This window comes from Stegostoma tigrinum, chromosome 11 (genome assembly GCF_030684315.1).
Source record: "Stegostoma tigrinum isolate sSteTig4 chromosome 11, sSteTig4.hap1, whole genome shotgun sequence".
Taxonomy (NCBI): Eukaryota; Metazoa; Chordata; class Chondrichthyes; order Orectolobiformes; family Stegostomatidae; genus Stegostoma; species Stegostoma tigrinum.
The window spans coordinates 79,946,900-79,964,650 of record NC_081364.1 but is presented as its reverse complement, the minus strand read 5'-3'; the positions used below and the strand labels follow the sequence as shown (position 1 = coordinate 79,964,650).

Below are 17,751 nucleotides of genomic sequence, written 5' to 3'. Positions count from 1 at the left end.
TTGTCTGTTCCCAAGTATCTGATCGTGCCAGAGCCGAGATTCTACTTGTATTCCTGATCTTTACATTGAATTCTGACTATTTCGATGTCTCAGATCAGCTAATGACACCGAGAGCATCAGAATCAATGTCCCCACACCTTAGAGAAGGGAAAGGTGCCTTGCCTTATTCTGCTCAATCAGAAAGTTGATCCTTTGCTTTCCCTTGAGTCTGAATCACAAAGTGTGATGAAAGATTTACGAAGCGGGAGACTGGATTAGCTGTTTTGTTTCCTTTCCACATTTCCACCGACCAGCTGGCAACTTTGGAGCCGTTTCTAATATTGGGGGTGGGTAGTGATGGAGTTTGGTAGTTTGATTAAGCTGATAGCAAGAATTTCTTTCCATTGACTAAGGTCAGTAAACAGGTACTTTCATTTAAGAACAGTTGAAAGAGACATAATTGCACTTACATAGCGCTTATCATCACCAATGAGGAAGCCAGTTTACTGTGAGCAGACATGGTTTAAAACTTGACTTATTTTCCTCTGAATATGATATAAAGTCAGAAGTCACACAATACCAGGTTACAGACTAACAGGTTTGTCTGAAATCAGGAGCTTTCAGAGTGTGGCTCCTTCCTCAGGTGAAGTGGATGCATGTAATACATTCACAGCAAAGACGCTTTCGATCATAATCTGAAATTGATTTCATAAAGAGCCGCCTCCATGTGCTCCCAAACATTAAAAATGAAACACATGTCAAAGGCAATAAAGCCTCACACAGGATTCAAATCTGCAACTTCTTGCACTGACGACATCTAGCTGAAGTGACAATCAGACCACGAGACTAATGACCCAGTCTGATGAAGTCCCACTTAACAATAAATCAGATGCCACTCAGGCAGTGGTAGTGCCCCTACCTCAGGTGTAGGTGACCAGAGGCGAAGCTCTCGCTGCTCCAGAGGTGTGTAATAACATATCTGAACATGTTGATTGGACAATTATTCCCCATTGCTTCAGGCAGTGAAAACCGCAAAGAGCATCTTCTCGTTCTGTCTCCCTGTTCCTGGGACGGTTCTATTTGTCCCTTCCGCTGGGACACGGTTCACTCCATTGGCAGATGCATCAAATAATTTCTCTCCATGGGCAGGTAGTGCTGGAAGATGGTATATGCTCTACCGCTCCCTTTCAAGCACTGGAAGAGGGATGGAGCAGAGCTGTGGAATCAGGCTTATGCAGCAAGTAATAAATGACAATTTGAACTTCTGTCAAATGACATTTATCAGAGATGGACAGAAGCTTGGAGAGCTGCTGCGAAAGAGAGAAGACAAAACTGGAGATTAGTCCCTTCAACAACTTAAAAGGGGATCTTTCTTTGCAGCCTGTTTGGTGTTTAGAATTTGTCTGCACACAACAACCCTGCAAATAACACCTTTGCAATGCGGGAGTCTTTTCCTTTGCTGCATCCAGAGCAGGAGTTAATGTCTGACACCAACAGTCCCAGATTAACAGAACCTGAGTGAAACACTCACTCACTGATGGACGTCCCCAACGGCCCTGAGTTGCGGGGCTGCAGACAGTACAACGCAGAAGGGAGGGTTAAAAATGAGCCATTGTTTCTCTCCCACCCGCTCCCTCTCAGAGACAGGGAGACTGATGTCATCAATCCATGGCCATTCAGCCCATCAAGCCACAGTGTCCCAAAACCACTTGTATTTCTCAGTGATATATCTCCCTAATGGTCGTGTCTGCACCATAATGCTGACAGAACCCGTACAAAGTGGAAACAGATCCTGCATCCCAACAAGTCCACACTGCACCTCAAAGCATCCCACCAACCCCACTCCTCCCATAACCCACGCATCGCCAAACACTACGGGGAATTTAGCCCGGCCAGTCCACTGAACCTGCACATCTCTGGACTGTGTGAGGAAACGTGAACAACTACAGGAAGCCGGAAGAGTTTGCAAATTCCACATAGACAATCTCCGGAGGGCAGAATTGAAGCAGGGTCTGTGGCACTGTGAGGCAGCAGTGCTAACCACGGAACCATTGTGCCTTCCCATGCTGTCTCACACTGCTGATCCTCTCATCATTCACATCTGAAACGGCATGGGGTATTACTGGCAGAAATGAAAAAAAAGTTGCACTTGATGTGCTTCAACTTCCTCAGTTTATTCCCATCTCAGATAAGAGGTTTTACAGTTCAGTTTAGGGCAGACAACAGTGAAAGCAGAAGACCTTCATAAGTATGTCACCTCACCTCTGCAAGCTTGGCCAGTGTATCAATATGAGATATTTATTTCAGGCACATGAAGCTATGGGAAACAGAGAACTGATCAAAACACAGGATGCGGGACAGAGCGCAATATGCCTGTAGCAAAAGGCAGAGAATGGTTTCGAGTTTTCGATCTCTGGAGTATGGGCCCAGCATGCTCCCGCTGCATCACTCTGCTGCTCTAGCTCATGACTTTTTCAACAAGTATTTAACTTTTCAACTGTTGTGTGGCATGTACCTTAAAGAATGATGTCAAAAGATCTTCACTGTTGTTATGTAATCTTCTGTGGCTTAGGCATGTCACCTTTGTGTAAGTATTACCTTTGTCTAAGTTCCCACATTCTGTTGGTCGAGCTGTCATTCCAGTCAGAATCACAAAATTTGTCAAAATGCAGACGGAGACCATGTAGCTCGCCTTAGCTGTGGGTGCGTCGGGTCTCCACAATAAGTACATGAGTGTCTGTTTTAATATCATTCTCCTGCCTTCTACCTGTAACTCTGCACATTGTGGCTTTTCACAGAACCACCAAATTCCATTTTATGTGGCATGCATCTGCCTCTTTGTTGCAGCCAGGCAGGGATTTACAGGTCCACTTAGTCGTTGTATAAAAATGTGCTATGTCATGTAATTCTTACTTCTTTTCGTCATGACTTTACACCTCTGCCTAATTGATCTCGATCTTTACAGGCATGTGAGCATTTTTATCCTGGGAGTTCTCCTGTTCATACCATTCACAACTTGGAAAGCTTTACTCAGACCAGTTTACTGTTCTCCAAGAAGAACTATATCAACTTTCCAATCTATCTTTCTTGATGACATTCTTCACACGCGTCACTTTGCCTCACAGCTTCCTGAACTTTCACACATACATAATTGACCAATAATTAAGGGTAGAATTCATTCTGATGATTGGCCTTGGACCTAACTGTCAACTTTTCTCCTTCTCCTCTGCTGCCTGACCTGCTGCATTCCTCCAGTTCCACACTCAACAATTCTGTCTCCAGTGTTTGCAGTTCGTGCGATCTCCAGAATCATTCAGATTGCGGAGCACACATTCGGAAACACTCTTGTGCTTTGAACAAGTGTTTCTCTGTGCTGGGTTCACAATGATGTTAGAGCAGCTTCGTTTCTCACAAAGCTGGTTGAGTGATTCAGTGAATGTCAAGAGAAGAAATCTGGGCTCGTCCGGGATTTAAACCCGGGATCTCTCGCATGTCAGCGGCATATTAGACCCAAAGCGAGAATCATACCCCTAGGCCAACGAGCCATCCAACAGAGGCACACCTCTTTCAGAGTGAGGTACATCCCACTTTGTTCAGGGAATTCAAAGCAGCAAAGACTTTCAAGAATATTTTGTTCTCAATCTGTCTCCCTGCTCCTGAGACGGTGCTGTTTGCCTGTTCTCCTGGCACCGGGTTCTCTCTATTGAGGGATTATTATACAATTTGTTTCCAATTGGATCACAGAAAGTTTTGAAAGATTTGTGAAGCAGGAGATTCTGTTGCTGTTTTGTTTTATTTCCATGTTACCACCTCCCAAGTGAATTTTGTTTCTAAAGTTTTGTTGCAATCTTCAGGCTTCATCATGCCTGGGGCTGAGGGAATTCAGATTTGTGGAGATATTCAAAAGGCCAAGATTGTTCTGTTTCAAGCAAAGAGGGTCAAATGGAGATTTCATGGCAGTAGACAATGAGAAACTGTTTCCACAGGTGAGGATCAGTAAACAGGTAAATAGGATTTTAGAACATGAAACATAAAGAGAACTGCACTGAGAGAGTACTTTTCACCACCAGTGATGGTGTCTGTTGACTACATGTAGGGGTTGTTTAAAACTTGCTTCCTTCTTCCCCGTGCACAATGTATTCACTGCAAACACTCTCAGGGATCTCAGTCTGAAATTGATCTCATTGAAATCAGACCTCATCATTTTGATGTGTTTTGAGCTGCTTCCCATAAGTCCATGCAAATGAAATAAATATCTCATATTGATGCATGGGCCAAGTTTACGCAAATGAGGTGACACGTGTCTGAAGGTCTGAATGGCCTCCTCATGTTCTGTCTCGGCCTGCGATGATCTGATTTGTTAAACCTGTTCTCTGAGATCGCAGGAATAAAATGCTGAATTTGAAAAACACCAGCTGCAGTGTTTTACATGCAAAGGACACCCTGCAGTAATTCCGCATGCTGTTTAAGGAAGCAGTGTCCTTCAGGTGAAATAAGAAGTTGTGAGTGACCAAAGGATCGGAGACAGCATCACGTCACAGATACAGTTCACCATTATTAGGACAGATATTACCGATTGTGGATAACCACGGAGAGAGATACAAGTGACAGAGAATCTCCGTGCACTCGATGGGCCAAACGTCTTCTTCCTGTACGGGAATGACGCCATGGGTTTATGACGTCAGTCTCTGTCGCTGTGATGTGGCGATGCCGGTGAAAAGTGTCACTTAACCTGATGGAGGAGCGGCGCTGTGAAAGTTTGTGATTTCACATAAACCTGTTGGACTAGAACTTGGTGTCGTGTGACTTCTGATTTTGTTCACTGTCTCTGTGACAGAGCAGGCGAGGGAGACACAATGGCTCATTTTTAACCCTCCCTTGAACTGCCTGCAGCTCCGCAGCTCAGGGACGTTGGGGATGACTCTCAGTGAGTGAGTGTTTCACTTGGATTCTCTTAATTAGGAACTGTTGGTGTCAGATATTAACTCCTGCCCGGCCATAACAAAGAAACTGACGTCCGTGTTGCAAAAGACTTTCTGCAAGATTGCTGTATGAAGTCGAATCCTGAAAACCAAACACGCTGCAAAGAAATGTCCTGTATTAAGTTTCGAAAGGGAATAGTCTCCAGTGTCAACTTCTCTCTTTTCTAGCAGCTCTGTATCTTTCTCTTTGTCTCTGATTAATGTCACCTGATGGAAGTTTCCAATCGTGGTTTATAATTTCATGACGTCTGATTCTGCCTCTTCTGCTTTTCACCTTTCCCGTGTTCAAGAAGGGGCCGCAAAACACATACCATTCCCAAGCACTGCCTGTCCGTGGGGGGAAATGGTTTGATCCATCTGCCATTGAAGGCAGCCCGGTGCTCGGGGAAAGGAGCAAAGAGCAGCAGCCTGGGAGCAGGGGCAGAATGGGAAAAAGCCGTTCATTGTTGCTTTCACTGCCTGAACTGAGATTTTTTTTTAAATGTAAGCAGCTTGTTCAAAGATGCTATTACTCACCTCTGGAGCAGATAGAACTTGAAAGCTGTCTCCAACATCCAAAGGTCATTCATTGTATGACAGTCAACTAGATTACAGCAGAAAGCTGATGCTCGATGAAACTGTTCATTGGTGTAGAGGTGTGAGGGTCGTTGATGAGAATTTCAGAGGTCCCACGTTTAAATCCCACTTGAGCCCTTGTTATCTGCAGCAGTGTCCTCTCTTCGCTGTTTGACATCTTCCCGCGAAAATCTTTGGGAGTGTGCGAATGTGGTTCATTATGAAATCTAAGACCGTCTGAGATGCCAATGGGCCTTTGCAGTGTCAGTCTCACTTTCGGAGAAGAGGGAATCGAACTGTTACTGCGCCTGGTCAGTGGAAAGAATTTCTCACCATCAGCTCAACCAAACTACCCAATGCCAACCATAACATGAAAAACAACACAAAATCTGTTAGTTGGGAGGCGAAACATGGGAATCAAAACCTGTGCCACAGTGGTGAGGGGGCCAAACCCTAACCACTGGGCCACCAGGGAAAGCATTGTGGCCCTTGCCATCTTTTCTCAATGACACCGCTTTAGCCTTTTCAGCCTATTGTTTATTTTGGCTGCAGGTCAGTCTCTCTCCCTCTTGGAGGTTTTAATCGTATAGAAAAAGACCATTTGTCCATCTTGTCAGTGTGTGCCTTCAGATCTTTTCTAGTCCCAGTTTCCAGTGTTTCTCCCACTGCTTTTGGTTTTCTTAATTTGAGAGTGCAAATTTTAATGAGATTATCCCTGGAATCAAAGAATGGGACTGAAGTTTGAGATGATAAAAATATGCTAAAGCACTTTGAAGTAATCATCCTCATGTTAAGCCACAGAGGGAGATACAAAGATATATCCTCTGAGAGTGACAGAGGCCTCTGTATTAAAAGCGCACTGTATCCTCACCGTACACACGGTTCCCTGGCAAAAGGTAGCTTTATGTGGAACACAAGCAGTTACTCTGACAATGGGAGCCATTGCCATGAGCTGAGATATGAAATGGACAGTGAGTTGAAATAGTCCCACACTGAATTTGCTCATGGTCAACTTTCAATTTCCAAAATGCAGCTATCCAATCACTTCAGCTGCTTCGAATCCAACAAAAAAAACCTGCAAAAAGAAAAAATCTTTGGAAGCAACTGTCTTTTTGCAAATGTTGGAAAGCTGTCAATGTCATTCCAGAGGGGGAAGATACAACATTTCCATTTTCTAATCCAAAGTCAGATGCATTACCAATTACACCCACTGCTCCACACATTTTGCTGCATCTTTCATCCTGTCCACGTGTGATGTTAACAGGGACATCCGCGGAAAGAGCATTCGCAGAATGAATAACCAACTAAGTTAGTTGCTGTCACTGCTTCACTTCAATGTTCTCCACTTGGTGAAGCGGTGAATTTCACTGGCAAATGACACATTTGAGATGTCGCATGCCAGCATCACTGTCACCCGTTTCTCTGCCACATGTTTCACTGCTACAACTTGCCATCGTTTTATTCACAGTCATTGTGATGCTCTGCCTCTCGTATCTTTGTTTTATATTATCTCCTCACAACTTATAAATGACCTCTAGTCTTCACGTGCCCCATACCAGCGAAAAGAAAATGACCATTATTAGTGTCTACACGTCTCGTTATTTTATAAACTTCTGTCAGGTCGCCTCTCAACCTCCGAAGGACTAGAGAAAATAGTCACAGTCTGTCCAATCTTTATTTATAACTCAAACCTTCCACACGGGTAACATCTTGGTAGCCTTCTTGTTAATACTCACCAGCGTAAAAATATGGCTCCTACAACTGTGTGACCGAAACTGCGCACTGTATTCCAGAAGAGGTCTCACCAACGTCCTGTGCAACTTCCGTGACTTCCCAACTCCCAAATTCAAACGACTAAGCAAAGAAGGTAAGTGCGCCAAAAGCCGGTTTAACCACCCTGTCTAAGTGTGCAGTAAACTTCAAAGGTTTCTGTACCTGCACCCCTCGGTCCCTAAACAGGCACCTTAACAGTGAGACAAAGGCTGTGGGGAGGTGGGGAATAATTTCGAATTTATTTGACTTCACGTGCAATGAAATTTATTGTACACGTGCAGCTGAATAAGTTCGGCAGTTCATTCTCCGTGATGCATTATAAATGGAATATATTTTCAATTGAAAAGTAAAGTTAGACCCTTTCGATTAGGAAGGAAACTGTCGTGCTTCCCGTTTTAAACTGGTGCCTTAACGATTTAACCACATCCCGATGATTTGAGGTACATTTCATACTTTCTGAGCTCCATCCAAGAAATCCACATACAAGGGTCTGTCTTTTTTTTTTGCATTTTGAACCCTCCCTTCCTCTCAGCAGCTCTGTATTTAAATCTGATAACATTTCTAACTAAAGTAGAACGTAACATTCGAACGGCTGAATTCGATAAATCTGATTCCATTTGCAGTATTTCACTGACCTTTGCGAGTTTGCAGCAAAGTGAATAAATTGAAATGGTATTCACAGCCCTTTTCCCCCAATTTAACTCAGCGCAGTCACCCATGTGAGAAATGTCTTTGAGCTGAAAAAAATCACCTTCTTTTCTCTCTCTGAAGATATTCCTTCACATTGTGAATATTTGCAGGTTGTCTGTCAATCGTTGAGTCATTTCACAATGCACAGAACTTTTTTTTGCAAACTTTGGCAGAATTGACTTTCTTCAATACCCTCTTGAAGCATGACAAACTGAAGTTGCTCCAAGTGAGGCTTGAACTCAAAGCCTCAGCATTGGCAGACACCTCGATACTGCTAAATAAATACTACATGCTGACCAATTGTGACACTGGAGCAGAGCACATCCATGTAGCTCCATATTTTGGATTATACCTTAATGGTTGGCAAATTGCCTGAGAGCTGGGATATGAAATCTTCACTCGTGGGTTCCGAAGATGTTCGAGGAACTTGATTAATTACACAGTGCTAAACTGCATTGAAATGTACATTTTCAAGATTTTCCTCGACTGTCCCCTGAGCCCTTGATGTTTTTACTCTGCAGAAATCTGTCAATTGCATTCTTGGACAGATTCAATAACTGACCTCCACAGTCTCTGGGGCACCGACTTTCAAAGCTTCAGCTCACCCTGAGTTCTCTCCCCTCAGTCTGCCGTTTGGCGTATGCCTCTGTGTGGGAAATTAACTTCACTGTGTACCTAGTGTTGCTCCCGGCATGCCTTCTGGCACTGCACCCTTTTTACACTCGCTCAAGTGTTGCCCTGATTGTGCCATGGCTCCGTGTCACAAGGCTCAGGAAAGGAACACAGAGCAATGCCCAGCAAGATACATTTTGTGGGTAAAAAGCAGCTATTCGGCTTTCTGCGTTATTCAGTCTATTTGAGAGTTTTGCATCATTTAGAATTTTGAAACTGTGCACCTTGTACACCAGTGTGGTTCATTAATATCTATCCTGAGGAGAGGTTGTTGCCAATACTGACTCCTGGGAACAGCACAGTCCACTCTCCTTGAGTCAGTAAAACAATTCCTCACAGATAACATTACATCCCCATGGCAAGGGGCCTTTAGAGCAGATTCCCGACAGTGTGGAAACAGGCACTTTGGCCCAACAAGTCCACACTGCCCCTTGAAGGATCCCTCCCAGACTCATTTCCCCTACCACCCACACACTTGTGAACACCACAGGCAATTTAGCATGGCCAATCCACCTAGTCTGCACATCTTCAGACTGTGGGAGGAAACTGGACCACCTGAAGGAAATCCACACAGACACGGGGAGGATGTGCAAATGCCGCACAGACAGTTTCCCTGAGGCTGGAATCAAACCTGCGTCCCTGGTACTGTGAAGCTGCAGTGCTAACCACTGAGCCACCGTGCTGCCCTCACACGCCCTTTCATGCCACGACACTCTTCATAGAATTTGATTCAGCAACAAGTCACCAACTTCATTTGCAAAATTCACACAACCGACAGGTCACACACTACACCCGCCATCATCAACTTTCACCATGACTTCATTCAAGGACACGTTCCAATGCTTTCGTGAAGAGTGAATGCATAAGAACGTAACACAAAGGTAACTTGAATTTCACAACTAAAATTGTAAATGAAGAAGAGGCCAGAACTGGGTTTAGAATATCATGTTTAGCTCCACAGCTAGAACTCCAGCCCGACAGTTGAGAAATCTACCCCTGAATCCCCAACATTTACATGACAACTTGCTCCATGTGCCCAGTTGGAAACCTATGTGAAGGAGCATGCTGTCTGGTAGAGCATCGATAAGCATCCTCCATTATCTGACCTAAAACTGCAACAGGAGCTGTCCATTCCAGTTGTGAGAGCAGCGGGGTAAATGTGAGAGACTTGATACTCAGTGTTCTCGATTCATTCTCATCATCATGACAGCAACGTTTAAGAGGCATTTAGACAGACACGTGAAAGGGAAGGTAATAGAGAAATACGCAACCATTGGCAGGCAGGTGGGATCAGTTCAGTTCAGAATAGCGTTCGGCACAGCCCAATGTTACACTGTTTTATGTTCCACGTTATTGTTGACAATTCTCTGCTTGAAACAACACCGAAAGATGGAAACATAGGAACAGGAAGAGGTCATTCAACCTGGCTCCGCTGACTCGCCATTTTTTAACATCATGACGGATCTAAAACTTTGATGATTTTTCCGACCTTATCCTTACAACTCCCGTTGAGAATTTGACAGTTATATATCTCTAAATATATTGAAGGTGACAAATTGAATGAATAACGTGAATGCTATGTTGGATTTCCTGATAATTATGCGGGTTTGTTGGATGAGCAGACGTTTCTGGTGGATTTCTTCTCTGAAAATTTGCGTGAAATGGCGAAGTTTCTCTTTCATTCGATGTATGTTGGAAGACAAGTCGGAAGACATAACGGGAGGGAAAATCGTGTTCCTTTCCATTATCCCATGTCAACGCCCTGATTCAATTATCCAGTGATACACATGAGGCAGATTCTACACGTATTGACAGAATGTAAAAAGCAATCAGAGATGTCAAAAATGTGCTAATGCAATGGGATTGCTTTGTGTCGAAGAGGTGAAAAGCTCTCTCGCCAGAGTCACCTTCACGTCACTTGCTGAGGACTGAATAAGTGAGAATGTGTTTCACTGGAGCTCACGAGCCTCGCTTTCATATTCCTCCTTGTTTAGCTTTCCTCGATCCTTTGCAAAAGAAAGAAAAGAAAATGGAAACAACATTACTTAGTAACCTGGCTTGTCCTTTCTGCAGTTTCAAATCCAACGTGGCTTCGACTCAAGAGCATACTTTAGTATTCGTTTCTGTACAAGAGCACAAGTCAAAAGGTTCAAGCAAGTGTGAGAATTCGAAAACGACAAACCAAGTTGTGAGGTTGTTTGAACCTCGGTGCGGGCATGAGCTGCCACCTGCCTTGTCTTTCTCCTTCACAGTCAATTTTCCGCATAGCTTTCCAGTCAGGGACCCGAACAAATGTCAGACGGCAGCCAGCTGATTCGGGCACCTGTGTTTGAAAACAAGGAAAAGAAACACAATAACTTTTACGAAATTCCAAGCTGCTTATTTAGAGATGCACAAAAGGTAGTTTATGAACACATTGACAGATCGTAAAAGGCGATCAGAGATGTCAAAGAAATGCTAACAGCACGCAATTGTTTTTTGTTCAAGAAGCAATAAGTTTTCACGCCTGAGCCACCATCACTTCACATCCTGGTGACAGATGAAACTACATGTTGCTTCACTTGAGCTTCATGTGGCTTGCTTTCCTATCTCTCCTGGTTTAGACTTTCTTGCTCCTCTTTGATATAAAGAAAAAAAATGGATGCTATATCAATTGTTAGCTTGTCTTGCATTTCCTCAGTTTCAATGCCAGCGTGTCATTGACTTAAGAGCGCACGTTAATGCTCGTGATTCTGCGAGAGCAAGTGTCATGAGGTTGGTCTGAGCTTGTAAATCCCTTCACTCCTGTTGTGGACTGAATAAGTCGCTATTGCGTTCGCTGCTAAGAAATGCAAACATGTTTCTCTACTCCAAAATGTGACTGGGGGCTTCTGGTTTAGTTTCATGCACTTTGAGACATGGCAGATTCTGACGGAACTAGGACATACAGAGACTACTTTGAGATGTACTTGACAGAGAGGAATTCGCGGTGCACTGCGACGTGGGAAAATTAGGCTTTTCCTTGACTTTGGGCTGGAGCGCTTTTGCACTCAAGGCAAAGGTGACGCTACTCCACTACAGAAAGGATTAGGGCACGCTAAATGCACTCTAAAAGCGGTGACCACCACCGCACATTCATGGCCAGGAAGGAGCGAAATTTAACAAAGATTCACACTGCAATGAAATAGAATGATTCTCCCTACCACAACAAAAGCAGATATGGGCGACTTCATTCAGAGAAAGGTTGGCTGATGAGAACAACAAATGAGAAAGCTCACTCCACGTCCATCCAGGAACCAATCGCTGTAAAAGAGGAACTCCACTATTTCCACCCGGCTTTGAACCGGAGACCATTCGCGCTGAAGTGCATGTGATAACCACTACACTACAGGAACACAGCCCCGGCTTTGCCCTGCACTCTGGCCTTCCTACAGCATTCAAATTCGCAGCTGTTCAACGCTTCACATCTCTTTTTACGAACAGATCAAAGTAGTCCAGCGTTATTGGCACTATTGAAAAATAAAAGATATCATGTAAACCTGCCCAGAAAATATTCACATGGACGTTGCCAGGGTTGCAGGTTTCGGACCGTACGGCGATGCTGAATAGGTTGGGGCAGTTTTCCCTGGAGGGTCAGAGGCTGAGGGATGACCTGGCGGAAGTTTATAAAAGCATCAGGCATATAGACAGGATGAGTAGTCAAGGTCTTTATCACACGGTAGGCGAGTCCAAACCTGGAGGGTATACAATTAAAGTGAGGGGCAGCAATTTAAAAGCGACCTGAGGGCCATTTCTTCTTGCCCAGAAAGTGGTGCATGCATGCATTAAACTGCCAGACGAATTGGTGGAGCCTGTTAAAATTACAACATTTCCAACGGATCCAAATGTGTGTGTGAATCGGGAGGGTTTAGAGGGATATTGGCCAAATGCTGGCAAATGGGGCTGCGTTAATTTAGGATATCTGGTCGATATCGGCGAGGTAGACGAAGGTTGTCCACTCTCACCATTTCCATAATGAAACTGATAACCTCTAACACGATGGAAATGAAGAGCGGATGCTCTGTGCTCACCTGCATTGTTCATTGATTAGAAACAAAACCTTGCCTTCTGTTACTTTCAACTGAAACACAGGTCTTCCCTACCCAGCTTCAGCAGAACAGCTTCCCAACACGACAGGCATAATTGGCAGCGGTGGGATTCGAACCCACGCCTCCGAGGAGACTGGAACCTGACTCCAGCGCCTTAGACCGCTCGGCCACACTACCACTCATACAGGAGTGTTAAATATGATTCTTTCTGATGTTGTTACTGCAAAACAACAAAGCAAAGGCACAGGGAAAGGCTTCAAGGATCCCTGTCTTGTTCATCTATTTTCTTAGCTGCCGGGCAGTGCCTAACTAAAGCGTTATTTTCCCAGGAGATGCTGAAAACAGCTCGATCAAATCAAAAATCAACAGAAAGCTGAGAGCATCTTGTGAGACTCAGTTAGGCAACAACTGTAATGTGCCTGGGAGAAAGTATATACAGTTATGCTTGGATAAAGAAAACATGAGCCGCACGGCATTTCTGGAATTTAGACTTTCACTATGGTGAATGATTTCACCCTTTGTTCGAAACTGAACAACTCTGGCATTAACACATAATTTGAAAACCACCGGGCTACTGGGGAAATGCACCAAGCTGAGCAGATCGTGCACCAGTTCACACCGTGCAGCATACTTAGACTTACACACCAGTTTTGCAGAGTAAGTGGCTGAAAGATAACCCTGTCTGAAAAACTGAGCCAGCATTAGAATTCAAGAACGACAAATCACATTGGGAGGCTATTCGAACCTCGGTGCAGCTACGAGCTGCCATCTTGCTTGCCTTCCTCTTCACCCTAACGTTTTCCAATCCTGGACATGAACAAATCTCAGGTGGCAGCCAGCTGATTTGGAAACTGGCGTGGGAGACAAGGAACAGCAACTGTGGAAAATTTACAAAAGTCCACGGTGCTTATTTAGATTTGCACAAAAGGCAGTTTCTGAATGTAAAATATGATCAGAGATGTCACAGTGATACTCACAGCATGCAATTGCTTTTTGTTCAAGAAGTGAAAAGCTCTCGTGCCTGAGTTACCAGCATTTCACATCCTGCTGTCTGATTAAGTCAGGGTTAGAGTAGGTGTTCTCTTACTGTTGTTAGTTTCCTTCCCGTCTGTCCAACGTAGTGTTTCTCACAGACTCTGCAAGGGATTTTGTAGATGACATTGGTCCTGTCCATGGTGGGGAGTAGGTCTTTAGTTCGGGTGGTCACTTGTCGTAGGTTTGATGTGGATTTGTGTGCCACCCTGATGCCCAGTGGCCTTAGAAGTCTTGTGGTGAGTTCTGACGTGTTCCTGATGTAGGGTAGTGTGATGAGTGTGTCGGGGGCATGTAGAATCTTTCTGATGCTGTTCCTGTAGGCATCTTCTGACCCAGTTCTTTGGATATCCATTATCGTTGAACAACTGGCTACAAAAAGACACGAACAATACTCACTCATCTCAATCCACCTGGTCAAGGAGAACCGCCACCAGCTGGGAAAACACCAAGATCCTGGGGCAGGCTAGGCAGAGACAAACACGAGAATTCCTGGAAGCATGGCACTGCACGAAGCAGGCTATTAACAAGCACATTGAACTCAACCCCATATACATTCCACTATGGAGGAAACCGGGAAGTGAGGCAATCCATCGGAACAGACCCAAGAGTTTAAAAACCGGGTGGGAAAACACACCGACACTTCATCAGAAGCTGCACTGAGGATGTTACCAAGCACGGTAGCGAAACGTCTGCAGAACAACAAACCAGCTCGGCAAGACATCCAACCTCAACATAGTCACCATTAGATTCTTAATTCGAGGTATCTTCTCCAATTCAGATGAGACCATCTGCTGTGGCAGGATTTGAACCTGGATCCCCAGTGAGTCCGATTGCAACCAGGAAAAAAAGCAGATACAAACACATATGCAGACATATGTCAACATGACCATTGTATCATTTGAGACTCAAGAGGGACAGACAGAGAGAAAGCAGGGAAGGGAGGTAACCCCGTTTCAATGGATTCACCCCCAAAACAACAGATAGCCCACTGGAAAGAGCCACAGGCACAAACACGCAGCCATTACAGACACACATTGAGACAGAAGCACACAGACAGAGACACACACTGAGACAAACATCTGCATACAGACACTGACACACATACGCACACATACAAACGCTGATACACAGAGGGAGAAAGGGATGGAACGAGTTGGAGACAGAAAGTAAAAGTTTGCTGCTCCTTAATTGCTCCCTTTTGTTCAAAGTAATGCATTGGTTCCCTCTGCTGGCCGCCGCACGCTACTGCAGAGGGGAAGGTGACGCGTGAAAACCATCGCGGGCTCAGTCAGAGGGAGAGAGCAGCTCACGGCAGCGTCAACAGATGCACACACACACACACACACACAGATTCACACTATGCTGTTGTGGAGAGGATTCTAATTATGCTGAAGCTCCTCAGAGTAAAACATGCTCATGTTCAGAAATGTATGTGTTCCGTCGGCAAATGTGGAAATGTTTTGACTTTGGACAGTTTTCCTGACATTATACACATTAAATTGAGTCTTTCTTCTGCAACTGTATCTAGACACGTTTACGTGAGCCGTTTTGTAAGGAGACATGGTTAATTTTATTGCACTTTCGGCAATTTGTATTGTTTTGTAATCTACTCTCTCAGATCCTAATTGGGAAAAGTATTTACAAGTGAAGGGTATGAGACCAGCAGTGGGCTTGTTCATCTCTCCTCCTGCTCATATTTAAGGGGCAACATCGATCGGCCAAGACTGCTCTGTGTGTACAAAGACATTGTTTAAAGCACGAAACAACTGCAAACTAGGATGTCTTCCTTAAAGATGTTACCCTCGTCCCTCAAAAAAAACTCAGTTCATCCCTCTCCCGCTGCAACCTCTTGTATCCATCTTCTATCTGCTTCCCCCGTCTCCCTATTTATTTCAGAATCAATTTCCCGTCCCCCATTTCTGAAGAAGTGTCCCGTCCCGAAATGTCAAGTTTTCCCTCTCCGCTGGTGCTGCTTGACCTGCTGCGTTCATCGGCTTCACATCGTGTTATCTCAGATTCTCCGGCATCAGCAGTTCCTACTATCTCTGCAACAGGATTCACAGGCTCCGTTGCTTTCTCCAAAAAAATTCTGCCACTTGTGTAGAGGGTCCGCCAGAGGGTGATATTGTATCACTTTAAACACGAGAGGGAGGGTGAGACTTTGATTCATCACTTTTTAAGTACCTCATTCATTCATTCACTTAAACTTCCCTCCACTAAGTCCCACCGAAGATAAAGATAGGCATACAGACACAAACACGCAGAGACACACATATGCACACACATCAACATGACCGTTGTATCACTTTAAACACAAGAGGTACAGACTGAGAGACAGTGGGATGGTGGCTAGCCCCATTTTCAAATGATACATCCCAAAACAACAGAGAGCCTGCTGCACTGAGACGCACACAAATATAGGATACACAAACCCGTATAAACTAACACACACATACACATACACACACAAACACACACACATACACACACACTCACTCAATCAAAGAGTGACAAAGTGATACACATGCATACACACAGAGACAGAGACACACACAGATACATTGCTACACACACACATATATACATAGACACAGAGACATACACATAGAGAGACAGACATAAAAGCAGATACTGACACACACCCTGATAAACAGAAACACACACATACAGACCCACAGAAACACATACACAAACAGCCATGCTGGCATAGACACACACAGGCACACTGACACACACATACACAGAGAGACATATACATGTATACAGATACTGGCACACACAGACAAACACACGGCAACACAAGCATGCAGATACACAGAGACAAATATCCAGAGGCACACACATACACATATAGAAAGATAGTCACATGCAGATACACTGATCCACACGTATACAGACTCAATGGCACACACACAGACAAACTAACAAACACACAGACAGTCACACTGACCCACCTATGCACATAGAAACATACAAATGCAGACATACTGACACACATATACACACAGAAAAAATGCATGCATGCAGACTCACTGACACATAGACAGATGCACAGAAATATACACACACATAAGAAACATCAGGCACATACACACAAACACAGCCAGACAGAAATACAGCCCACAGATACAAAATTTGTGCATTAATTGACACTGCCCTGAGTTTAACGCAGTTTCTGTCAATCAGATAAAACCCAGCTTTTTCTGGTGAAGTTTCAATGAGAAAGTGGGACAAATCCTCTGATGCTGCCTGACATGTTGTGCTCCTCCAGCCCCACTCCGTTTTATTTCTGACCCCAGCATCGACAGTTCTTATTATCTCTGAGTGAATAAAAGGTTGATGTAGCTGGTTTATCTCTCTATGTATATCAGGTCTGCGGCCAATTTGTGTGTGTGCGTGTGTGTATGTATGTGTGTGTGCGTGTGTGTGAGTGTGTGCTCATGCATGAATGAGTGTGAGAGGACAGAGTGAATGTGTGAGGGGGGTGCGGAGGGTCAGACAGGAGTCGTTAGACTGAAATTTTGAGTTGCTGCTTTCTCTCACACCTCCTCCCACCCCGCTTTCCCCTTTAATCTCACAAGGAAGCCTCTTGGTTTACTCTGTACCAGGTGGCAGGGCAGAGAGCGGGGGGAGGGCGGGGTTGGGGGGGATATTGCAGGTAGTGAGAGCTGGGAACATGCTGGATGTACTGGGATTTGGAAGGACAGAGGGGTTTGAGTGACACACCTGGGGCTTTATAAACCAGGTCTTGGCAGCCATAAATAACAGTGAGGAGCTGGGGAAGCACAGCAGGCCAGGCAGCATCAGAGGAGCAGGAAGGTTGACCCTTCTTCAGAAACGGGTGAGGGGGAAGGGAGCTGGGAAATAAATAGAGCGGGGAGGGGTGAGGCTGGGGAAGGGAGGTGGGATGGTGATAGGTGAGAGCAGGTGGGCAGTGGTGGGGATTGGTCAGTGAGGTGGGGGGGCAGATAGGTGGGAGAGAAGATGGACAGGTTGTG

At 44.7% G+C, this 17,751-nt stretch overlaps 1 non-coding gene across 1 annotated transcript; it reads right to left on the bottom strand.

Annotated features, from left to right (window-relative positions):
• Positions 1-12,813: 12,813 nt before the first annotated feature.
• Positions 12,814-12,895, bottom strand: trnal-cag (transfer RNA leucine (anticodon CAG)). The gene has a single exon. It is a non-coding gene; the product is annotated as a tRNA-Leu (tRNA).
• Positions 12,896-17,751: the final 4,856 nt, after the last annotated feature.